Source organism: Macrobrachium nipponense, chromosome 21, assembly GCF_015104395.2.
Source record: "Macrobrachium nipponense isolate FS-2020 chromosome 21, ASM1510439v2, whole genome shotgun sequence".
NCBI lineage: Eukaryota > Metazoa > Arthropoda > Malacostraca > Decapoda > Palaemonidae > Macrobrachium > Macrobrachium nipponense.
This window is the reverse complement of record NC_087212.1, coordinates 67,547,111-67,559,610: the sequence shown is the minus strand read 5'-3', so window position 1 is coordinate 67,559,610 and position 12,500 is coordinate 67,547,111.

Here is a 12,500-nt window from a genome sequence, read left to right as displayed (position 1 = left end):
CCGTAGGGCGATGAAAAGTCACTGGCTCCGTAACATGAGCAGTTACTGCTGCAGTGTGGGGTCTGTGGTGGGAGGTTGAAACTAACATTCTTTGGAAGCTTGAACTTCAAGTCAGTGGCCACGTGGGCTTGTTCCATATTAATAGGTTTCATCTACTGAGATAGTAATAATAATGAAAATAATATTGTTATCTCGAGTGCTTATTTGCTGTCTATCCGTTGCTTCGGATTAGGGAAGTTCGCGCGCTGCACTTGTACTTTCCAACATCCTAGTATAAATTCACTTATGGATAGGCCACCACCAGCTGTTATACATATCAGCCCTGAGTGTGAAGTACTCTTATACTATACTGATATTTATTATGTTTTGACAGTATCGCCGTCTCCGTGCTTTTTATAGAAAATCCTTTTATTTCTCGTTCTTAAGAGATGTATCATATACAGACAGTTCATCTGAACAATTTTCCATTCTTTCTTGCTTTCATACTCGGGAGCCAGTCATTTTCAGGAGTTTTTGCAAGTTCTGTTTACCATCACCGATGAGCATAGTGTTTGCTATATCACAGTATTCGTTTTCAGCAAAGTTGCGTTTAATTTTGTTCAGTGTACCGCAGCTTCTCTGAGCATTACCCTTAAAAGTCAAACAATCATTGAGAAAGAACTCACCCTTGTCTTGACAACCAAACAGTCATTCTAGTGTCTGTATGTGGTAACCCAAGCATTGGATTCATTTTAATAATTTGTGATTATTTTTATTATTACTTTTCATACTTCGAATCTTTAAGACCCTGCACATCACATTTTTGTCTAGTCTTCCAAACCAGACGGCCGATGAGTACATACACACACAATGTCTTAACACTCAAATTCCTGAAGTTACTAAATACAGTCAGGATAATAAGTTATTAATTTGACGGGTCATTGAACGGATAGACAATACATAAAGGAGCAAACCCTCTATATGTCTGCCAACGAATTCTGCACACGCATTACATCCAGTGTTCGATAGTCTGAGAACCGCATTCGGAGTCGTGGCCTATGGCAACGGCGACATTTACCGTACAATACATGTGTCTGGTGTGCTTAATGAAAGAGCACCCTTTATGCTGTCAGAATTGTTGAGAAAGTACACTAGATATTAAAATGACACCGCGAATCCTTACTTTTACGTCCACACTCCAGGGGCAGTTAAATTTTGATTGCTCTTGTAATAACTCTACCTACAGAGTGACGCTATATTGTAATTATTTATTCGCGTGTTTTCTTTTCCAAAAGTTTAATTTGAATATTATAGAAATTAGATTGAAAATCTCTCTTTAATCCCGCAAAAGTCCGTTAAAAGCTTTGTCAATATTTATCAATATACTTATGATTGAGTTCTCAAGAGAGAGAGTGAGAGAGAAAGAGTCGTTGGGAGCAGAGGAGATTTGTTTATATTATCGATATTGATGGAAAGGAGAGTGCTTCAGCTTTGCAAACAATTAGTACCAGTCCCTAACCATCAAACACACACCCTTTTTAACCATATTTGTTCGTTCCTTTGATGTTTGAAGATTATGCCGCATTTTAGGGACTGTGAGAGAGAGACGGAGGCATTATTGTTTAGTTAGAGCTGAACATAGCAGTAAGTTATTCATTTCGTTTTACTTTCTGTAAATTTTTCTTTCAGAAAGTAGTTTGCATTTTCATAACTGAATAAAATTTAATGAGATTTTTTAAGGAACGTATTAATTTCGCGATATATATGTAGCTTTTTTAAAATGAAATTTAACTCTACGTTCATCGTAGACTTAATGTGTGTATATATATTTTATTCCATGGCCTTGAGTAGTTTAAGTGCATTGACATTAGAATCACAGCAATACTGTGATTTGGGAACGAATTACACTACACGTCAGTTGTAGGAATGACTTTGGCGTTTTCCCTCATCAAGTTTAAAAGTATATCTTGTCGACCAGACAATTAGAAGCAAAAGGTTGATTTTTCTGTCAAGAGATTGCCAGTTGTGCAATATCATGAAAATTCAGTATAAGGGAAGGTACTTGAAAAAGGCAAGACAAGCTAGAAAACCTAAGTTGATATCTCTTGCATTCGTAGGTCAGACGATTTTTTTTTTTTTTTTTTAACAATTTTCAGAGTGCTTTGTAGTTTCAACTTACTGAAGCATTCCTTCTTTTTTGCTGGTATACAAACCGGGTGCTTAGAAAACCTCTCCGTTGGTTTTATGTACTATTTTGTTCACTTACCCTACAAAGAAATTTGTTATGCTATATTAATGTAACCTTCTTAAGGAAGTGTTTGAATCTTAACTAAGAGGAGCGAGTCGATGTAAGATGGCTCAATTTTTTTCCGTAACTCATCAGTTTCACAAGTCAGTTACTGTTAATGTTGCGACAGTTTAAATGAGCCATTATCATTTTGTACTTAAGAATTATACTTGCATTCCTTTTCCGATGGGTTATTTATCCTGTGATGTGCAGTTTTGTAATCGGCGTTGCCATTACCTACCGCGGTATTAGAAAACTTAATCTTCAGGAAGCCTCGTCTGCTTTCCTTTGATTTAACATAAAACAATTCCTTGCCTAATGGAACCTTTTGCTGCGTTAATCCAATCCTCCAGGGCGTGTCATCAACAAGGCTTGGAGGCTTTTAGCCAATATACATCTATTGTTTCCGAAAGGAAAAAATTTTAAAGTCGATTCCTGTTTTCGTTTGCTGTGTCAGTTACGGCTCTTAGTCAGGCGAGCGAGCCAACTTGTTTTATTTTTTTTTTTTACTTTACAATTATTTTTCTATGAAGAAAATTTATTATTATTATAATCAATTATTCAAAATGAGCAAATATTCATATAAGTAAGCCTGTAAGGGCACGAACTTGGGAAGCAAGGGTGTATAAGGTAAAAGCGTAACATGCAAAGGAAAATAAAGGAGGAACCGTAAAGGCAAATTAAGATTAGTCGTCAGATGAATAATATAAGTAAAGGAAAACTTAAGTCTGTATGGATCTTCAATGCAAGATTTCGAACGAACACACACACACACCTAGTGATCAGTTAGTCTTTCTGTTACTAAACATGATTCTGACAGACCAATAAACCCTTACTACGGTAAGGGCTGAGAATACTTATATGAAGCTAAGGTAGACGTATAAGTGAAGAAATTATCATACATACGAAGAATTTCTGTATCGTGTCCTTTACATTTCCGCAACAAAATATACGTAAAAAAAAAAAAAAATAGATATAGGGTAGGTTCAGGTCTTGTACGGGTGGAGTGCATTAAAAAAAATCTTCGTAATGTCGATTCTAAGAACAGTTAAATATTTAAGTATATCAATCCGCGACTTCTTCGTCGAGAGAGAGAGAGAGAGAGAGAGAGAGAGAGAGAGAGAGAGAGAGAGAGAGAGAGAGAGAGAGAGAGAGAACTGGCCTTGCTTAGATAGGGAAGAGGGAGATTAAGCTGTCAGCCAAGACTACCTGCATCTTAAGTAGGAACTTTATTATAGCTTTCATAATGGTCTAATGCATAACAATGGATTCACTTGATTGCTCAGGATTGCGAAGGATTTTCTTCTCATTCTTCTGGGAAATCTTTTCAGGAGAAAAACTTGCTTTATATTTGGTATATACGTATATGTAGATATTTGTGTTTCAGGTATGAGTTTCAATGATTTATTTAAATTTCTTGTGGATTGAATATACTAAGGTATGGTGAATGATTATGTACAATGTCTCAGCATACAGACATCCCAGGCTTAGGAAAAAGCCAAGTGGATTTAGATTATACATAGCTGCCCTGTTATGGGTTTAGAAACTGCAGAGCAAAGTGAATATTTTATGTGGGTTTAAAGATACTGGAAATAAATTTCACTTGCGTTAATGACACGATTCAGGACAATAGAGTACTCCACGCGTTATGAGTAACCGTATAATGAATATGAACTCTAGATATTCTGAATGCGAAAGATGGTGCCATGGATGAAATTGTTTTTCTACTGTATGAAAGTAAGGAAATCGTGACTATGAAAATGAATTTTTCCGTGAAGATTGAGAAAGCTACAGTGAATAAGTTACTGAACATAGTCAGATCCAGATGAATATGAAGCTCGTGACTTTCCAGGAAAAAGAATCAGATGACATGTACCTAGAAAAGCAAAGCAGATCCGTGCCTCTTTGCGGAGGAAGAGATAGAGTTACTTACTTTAGAATGCGTTAAGAGTAACAGTAATTAAAGAAGGGTAAACAAATCAGAAATTATTATTTGTAAGATATCAAACTATAGAGACGATCACACTTTGAATCTCGTGTGTAAATGCTCATACAAATCAGTCCTAAAATAGTTTTTACAAATGTGGTTATCGTCTGATATCTTTAGATGAAAGCTTATAGCTTCACCCAGAAATAAATAAAATTTCTAAGGGCATTAGGTCCGTTATACTTCTGTTTGCATTAAAAATTACTAAAACAGTAAATATTCCATTTTTCTGACATTGTGTAGAACTCGATGATCTCGTATTACTTGGTATTTACTATCAGTCATCACCCTGGTAGTTGTGACGCCAGATAACATAATTCAATCAATCATTTGCTATCAGTCATCATGTAGATCAGGCATTCGCTTTTATTGCCTTTACGTGTAGTAAAAAATTTAGTTAATAATTAAGCAGTAACAAAGAAAGGAAAAACTAAATGACCTTAGTTATTGGACTTTTTTATTGCAAAATATTTTTGTAATTATGAGGCTGTATGCAAATGGGACCATTCTGCATACCACACAGCTTTTCACGGTAAGCCCTTTTATTCAAAGACTATTGCGTATACATATTTGATATACGAAATTAAAAACAAATATGAATCTATTTCGTTTCCTCTTTTAGTACAGGGGTTTACGGTTAAATCTCTCTCTCTCTCTCTCTCTCTCTCTCTCTCTCTCTCTCTCTCTCTCTCTCTCAAAGAGTTTAACAAAAGGATGAACCGTAAGGGACTGGACAGACCGAGTTATAATACCTCGAAATCAAGGAGCGATCATAATCTGTCTTATCCCAGTCACCACTTTGAATGCATAACAGATATTCCGATAGATTTACAGCTAATTCGATCTCATTTGTAGGCATAAGAAAATATAGATAGAAACATAATAGAAAAAACTTAGATGGCATCTTAGCAGTTTTGTTCCTTATGATTTACGTCATCATATTGGATCTGGGTTTTAATAAAACTTTGAAAACATTTCGGTAATGAGTCGGATGATATCCATGTCAGCGACATCCTGACTGTTTCGTCTGTTCCAGAGTTATTTCTTTAATAATATATTAATGCCACAACTCCCCATAAAATGACAGAAATGCCTACATCAGCGAGAAAATTTGGTAATCGTTTAGTTAGGATTTCCAGGTTGAATGCTTTATTTCATAATGGAATTTGTTTACAAAATATAGATTAAAAATACTTCTCTTAGTTTTTGTATATTTTTTCATGTCCCAAGATAAAATACAGATTTTATCATCATTACCGGTATGTCATGTACAAAGATCTATCAAAGACTGTCTGTGTAAAGTTAATGTTGATGATCTTTATTTTGTGAAACTGGTTTTCCTCTCTACTTACTAGATTATGAGTTATTAGTGAACGTTTGGTCTTAAATTTTTAGCATCTTTAATATTTAAACTTTCAGATATTTAAACGTTTGAATTTCTTTTGTAAAAGTTTTTAAATTTCAGTTATCTTTCTCAGATGTTAAAGTTTTTTATCGTCGTTGTGCAACGAATCCTTCTTCTAACCGAAGACATTAAATTAGTTTTTCGCCAAGTTAATCAGACTTCATATTGAAATTGAGCTTTCTATGTATCCATAAAAACTGGTCAGCTTCTTAGCTCCACTTTCATTGTGTTTATTTGTTAACGTCTTCAAAACACCGAATAATTTTTTTTAACACTGAAGCTCTCAAGTAAATGATCACCTTTGATCTCGAATATTTTAGGGCTAATGCAATTATGTTTTCATTAACCTTAATTGCTTTTAATTTTTTTGCTTGTAGCTCCAAGCCTAATGAAGATTGTTCATTAGAAAACAATATCAGAGCGAGAGAAGGCTATCATGCTAAATTCTCTTATAACACGAGAGTGTGAGAGAGAGAGAATTTGTTTACTGTTATATCTTCATAGTTCTTATAATTATCAAATATTATCCATCCATACCGTAACGTATTTGACAGACTCTCTCTCTCTCTCTCTCTCTCTCTCTTCTCTCTCTCTCTCTCTCTCTCTCTCTCTCTCTCTCTCTAAGCTCACAGGTACATTCACACTGGAACTACTAAAACATGGATGATTGGATGAACAATCCGTGAAGAAACCTTCCTCCACATCACCAAGTGCTCCACAACCGTAGTCAGAAAGATCACCAGCAGTGTGCCGAATCATCCTTCATACTGCCTATTATATCATTCATCCACGCCCTTGTCGTTTCCCAACCTCGTTCCTTTAGCCCACTTCATGAACGCCTCCATTCTCTTACTCCTCCGCTCCGTCACTGAAATCTAGGAGACTGGGCATAGAGTTATATCCCGAAACCATGAATTTGAAGCTCCTTCCATCCTATATGGCTCTTTCAGTCATTAACCAGAAGAATTAGATTCTGTGATTCTCGCTTGTGGCTTGTATATATGGATAATTCAGTAGAGAGTGATATATATATATATATATATATATATATATATATATATATATATATATATATATACACACACACACACACACGTATATGTATCTATGTGTATATGCCTGTGTGTGTGTGGTGGTCGCGCATACTTAACATGCGTTCTTTGCTAGTCTCTAACGACTATGTGTTGGAATTCAGTTAGATATATCACTTTTTTTTCAGATCAACAAACCCATTGTTATTTTGTCAGATTGTTATTGTCCCTATATGAAAACTGCATGAGGAGATTTTTATTTTCTGCGCGATTATGTCTTGTAGCTTTCCTTGTCTTTATCAGGACATTATGCATACATAATTATATACACATTTATGTAGAGTGTATAGTTATATATATATATATATATATATATATATATATATATATATATATATATATATATATATATTATAGTGTGTGTGTGTGTATGATTGCGTGCGTGTGCGTACCTCCGCGCCCTAAACAGGACTTGAGTAATATCTCTTTAGTTTCACCGTCTTGACGGGCGTATTTGGGAGTAATTCATTATAGTGCACTAACGTATAGTAGAGCTCTTTTACAGAGATGAGAATATCAAACGTAAATTTAACATTAATCAACAGAATGTAGGGTTTTACAAATAATTCCATTCTTTTAACAGCAAATTAAAGACCTTTGATAGGTAAATGGCGTTATACATTATGACATTAAACCCAACCAACACAAGATCAGTAACAAACATCATCATATTCAAAGGGTATTTTTTTAGAGATGTTAGTTTCACTACTGAACAATCCTCCTCTTCCTCCCCCTCCCCCTCATTCGTGCTCCTCTTAGTATCTGGTTTATCAAAACTTTTATAACGGTAATATTATGCCTGCTGGCTGAATATTGGAAGTTATACATACTCTAAATTTCAGGATATTCATTGAAAATAGACTTAAATTTCAGTTAATATATTTTAAGAGCAGGAACGTCTTTGGTTTTTGTGTATTTCATACAATGAAAAAATCTTTGTATGGTAACCAGGAATAGATTCAGTAATAAGTAGTCACGTTCTGTAATTCGAGGTTACTGAAGGATTTTTGTAAGTACTCATTACATGAATAATACAAAGTAATACAAACTCCAGTTATTCAGATGGTTGCTCTCAAAAGTTTACGTTTGCTACCTCTCTCTCTCTCTCTCTCTCTCTCTCTCTCTCTCTCTCTCTCTCTCTCTCTCTCTCTCTCTCTCAAACGCGCGCACACACACATATAACGTTAGTAAAAAAATATTTGTTTCAAGGGACAAATAGGTCATTACTGGTTGTGATGATGGTGTCAAATTATAAATACATTACGCTCAAACCCTCATACTGCCACTGAACCCGTATCCATTTAAACGACATGAATTCAGTTGACCACACGCGTGGTGTCATGTTTAAAAAAGATATGGAGTAACTCTCTCTCTCTCTCTATATCTCATGTGATATATTTACTTTTTATTTAGTCATTAATACACATTCGTTTTTAATATGCCATTGATATCGGAATTCTGTTGGTGCGTGATTGTGTGGGTTGATAAAATTTAGATGGAACATTTGGAAATTCTTTTTGGCGTATTTCCCGAAACGAAGGATTTTGAAAATACTTCGCTCAACATATTCCAATTCTTCGATGGCTCTCTATCTCCTTATAATTCTACTTCGCCATATTGAAGAGGTGTAAAGCTTTCACTCTCACTGTGATCCTTGATGAATGAGTAGAGTTTTTTTTAAGTTATTGTGTTCATTTGTCTGTAAAAAGAAGAATAAAATATTTTCTGCTAAGGTTCAATTTATCGTATAAAAGGTAAGCGTTCACACACACACACACACACACACACACACACACATATATATATATAGATATATAATATATATATATACTATATATATATATATATATATATATATATATATATACTATATATATATATATATATATATATATATATTTGTACTCACACACACACACACACACACATATGCATAATGTTTGAAGAGCTGTTGATAGGTTGACTTAATAAAAGCCTGTATATGTAAAAAAAAATTTTCATCGGTGAGCATGGTTGCATTTCAAGTCTTACACCTGATGACTGTTTCTGTGTCTGATGTTATTAAGGTGCCTCGATTTATTAAGGAATTATTAGGTTGGTAGAAAGATGGGTGTAAGTTAAACATGGAAGGATGAAAGGATAAGTAAGTGCGTATTCGTTATTCATTTTTCTATTCAGTCATATACATAATATATATATACATATATATATATATATATACCTATATATATATATATATATATATATATATATATATATATATATAGATATATACACACAACATACATACGCATTTACATATACTCTCTCTCTCTCTCTCTCTTTCTCTCTCTCTCATCTCTCTCTCTCTCAGGCATTCTGCAGAATATTGACCCACAATAGAAAATTTTATTACACTAAAATAAAATAAAAAAGTTTTTCTTACATAAAAGTGAACTGCATAAAGGAAGGAAATATGATAGTTAAAAATAATATATTTATATATATACATATACATATATAGCTTCAACTGGAAAAATGTCCTAGAACTATTGTTTGCGTTGTTCCTAAAGAACCGAAACTGAAAATTACGCGGAGAAATACGAGCTGACAATCTCGGGAGTGAATAGACTGTTAAATCCTCGTGGTATAATCCTCAGAGTCTAAACCTGGCGGTGGAGAGCTTAACAACTTCTTTATTGACTTTCAAAAAGTTTTATATGTTGCAGCGGGACTAAAGTATCTCGTCTAAATCCCAGCCTGAAATGCCCCTTTGAAGGCCAAATAGCCCCACTCTCCAGGTGCCTGAAAATGGCCTCGGGGAACGATTTTCCCGCTGGATCGACTGGGGTTATTCGCTCAGTCTCTCCTCTCGCACTTTTCTTAATTTTATAACTTTGCTGTTTTCTCGACGGGTTCTTAAGTTGTCTCATTTAACGGCTAAATTGTAAAGAGTGACACAATTTACTCCCTCTCTCGCTCTATCTATCTCTCTCTTCTCTTGTCATACATTTTTCATATTAGTGTTTTTGAATGGTTATATACTGGTTTCTCTTGTTGAATTCTTAGAATTCAGTATCATGTTTTGGTCCTTATTTTACCGAAGTATTTCATCCAACCTAAGATTAAATGCCAAGTAATTCCATTCTCCAGACGCTTAAAATTACTTTTAGGGCAGCTTTTCTAAATTAGACGACATAACCAGCCATACAACTAGTGTTCCAATGTGTTTTATTCCATGGCCTTTGAAAAATAAGTTGGATGCCCAAAGGATATTATCTTTATTTATTTAATAACAGTAATTTTTTTTAGTGAGTTCAAATTTATATGTTTATTATTATTTGTTATTGACATGCAGAAGTGTCCAATTAGTATTAATGAATATCCCAGTCCATTCCATTCCTCGTTTTTCACACTTGAGTATATATCTGTGTGGAGGCTTTTATGGATATTAATTTTAAAATATTCGCTTTTTAAATGGAAATGTGTTTTTAAATGGAAATATGTTCATGGTGAAAATGTGTATCTTTAGGGCAAGAATCCTATTGAGCGATTACAGACAGTTATAATTTACAGATCAAATTGGATATAACATGGCAGTCGAATTTTGAAAGTCACTGATATATAAATATGATTTAGAGATTTGCGATTCCTAATGATATCTAAATAATTAGGTAACCATAATGTAAAAACTAGAGCCCTGCCACATTTTTCAGTGCTCCTTGTCGAAAGTCTTTATGGACAAGCGTATTTTAAGGATTACTGCATAGTTAGGTGGTTGTGGCGGTATATAGACGAGAAATTTATATATATAGTATTTGTGTATATATATTATAAATATATATATATATATATATATATATATATATATATATATATATATATATATATATATATATATATATATTATATATATATATATATATATATGGAAACATACAGCAGTTGAAGCAAATCCAATTAGGAAGCTAAAATTGATTAATTGATTACATGTTATGCATAATTAGAATAAAATCTAGTCAGGAAGGACGACATGTAGAGAGCAGCTTCAGATTTGATAAGAATGCATTATTCATGAATGGATCAATCCTGCAGAAAACGGAAGAAGTTGCTCGGAAACCCTTCGGTGATGAAATATTTATATATATACATCCCAGTTGTGACTAATGTTCATATATATTGAACATATGTCATTTCCAGTGCATTCAGAGTCGATTACTTTCTTCGCTCTGTATAGGATTTTCCCATCACGTAAGTGGTAGGGTCGCGCAGGATTGGAAACAGCAACATCTACATGTTTACAGAGTCTTGGTAATTATTCAATTGTATATTTGCGTTTCATAAAGGAGATAAGGACTGGATAGAAGAAAATGGTTGGGCTATCAGGTCTTCACCTCAGAAGGAAAAGACGACCACCCAATATTTGTCTTCCTCCTTGAGGATTCCTGCTTCTTGATATTCAAGTGAAGGGCAGGATGGAGACAGACAGGATATTGGTTCCTGTTTTTAAAGAAATTCCCTTTTCTGCCATTCTTCTGTCCTGTTTGACCTTCTTTCTTCTCAGACATTCCATCGTAAAAAAAAAATGTAGTTGGATCTCTTAGTATCAACCTGTAAAAATTAAAAGTAAATATGGGAAGGCGCGATATGGTAGAGTAAAGGGCCTTATATAATCCTATACATTTTTTTCAGGTAGGTATTTATATTAAGATTTCCTTAATGCCGTCTGTTTACACCATGTGTATCAATTTTGACAGCGATTTTAAATGCTTAGTTTTCTGGACTTTGCATGTTATTTATATTTTCTTATTATTACGAAAAAATAAAATGGAACACACACATACGTATATGTATGTGTATGTATGGTATAATATATATATATATATATTAATATATATATATATATATATATTAGAATGTATAAGCATTTTTTCTTCAGGAAAGCTAGCATCTGAAGTGTAAAGACACCTGATATTTGCAAGGGAAGAAGTTGCTAATCCCATACATTTTGTTTTTCTGTCTGACATAAATACCTTTAACCGCAGGATCGACTTGTTGGCTATAGGGTCAACCATGGGTATAGCGAACTTGAAGTAAAAAATACGCTGGGGGTAAAGAATGCTCGTGGAAGGAGTTTTGAGGATATAAGTTGCGTAGTTGAGAGATTGGTGATTGAACATTATGCCAGAATTGATGGAATTATAGGGATGTGAGTTGTCGTAGTAAAAGACTGTTTGGTTGACTTTCTAGGTTAAAGGAAGTAAGTAAGTCAGGATGAGGGAAAGTCTACAAAGGAATGAGAGACACGAATTAATCGATACCACATATGAGGGTTTAGGTAACTTGAGGTGACTGTAAATTATATGGAATCATAAAATTTCTTAGTATGTCTGAAAATGTTCAGGTTAGGATTTGATTGATGAGGGAGGAGTAATGCGAGACAAGAAAGGGGAGATGTGTATCAGGTTTTTTGTTTGGTCAGTACTGTTGAAAGTTAAAGGGAAAGAACTGAAAGTAGATTTTAGAGACCCAGGAGAAAATGGGTGATAACGGAACTGGTGAAAATACTTATGAGTAATTTGGCGTTATGTGATGTGGAAAAAAATTTCGAGTTCTGTATGTGTGTGTAGACTAATGAAAAATATATTACAATATTTGGGCGGTAGTGTCTGTAATAGTAGGAAAGCGGGTCTAAGACAAGAGTGGTTTATGCCTCCAGTACTATTTAATGTTGTTTGAAATGATGAAATAAGTCATAGAAAGGTCTGGAGA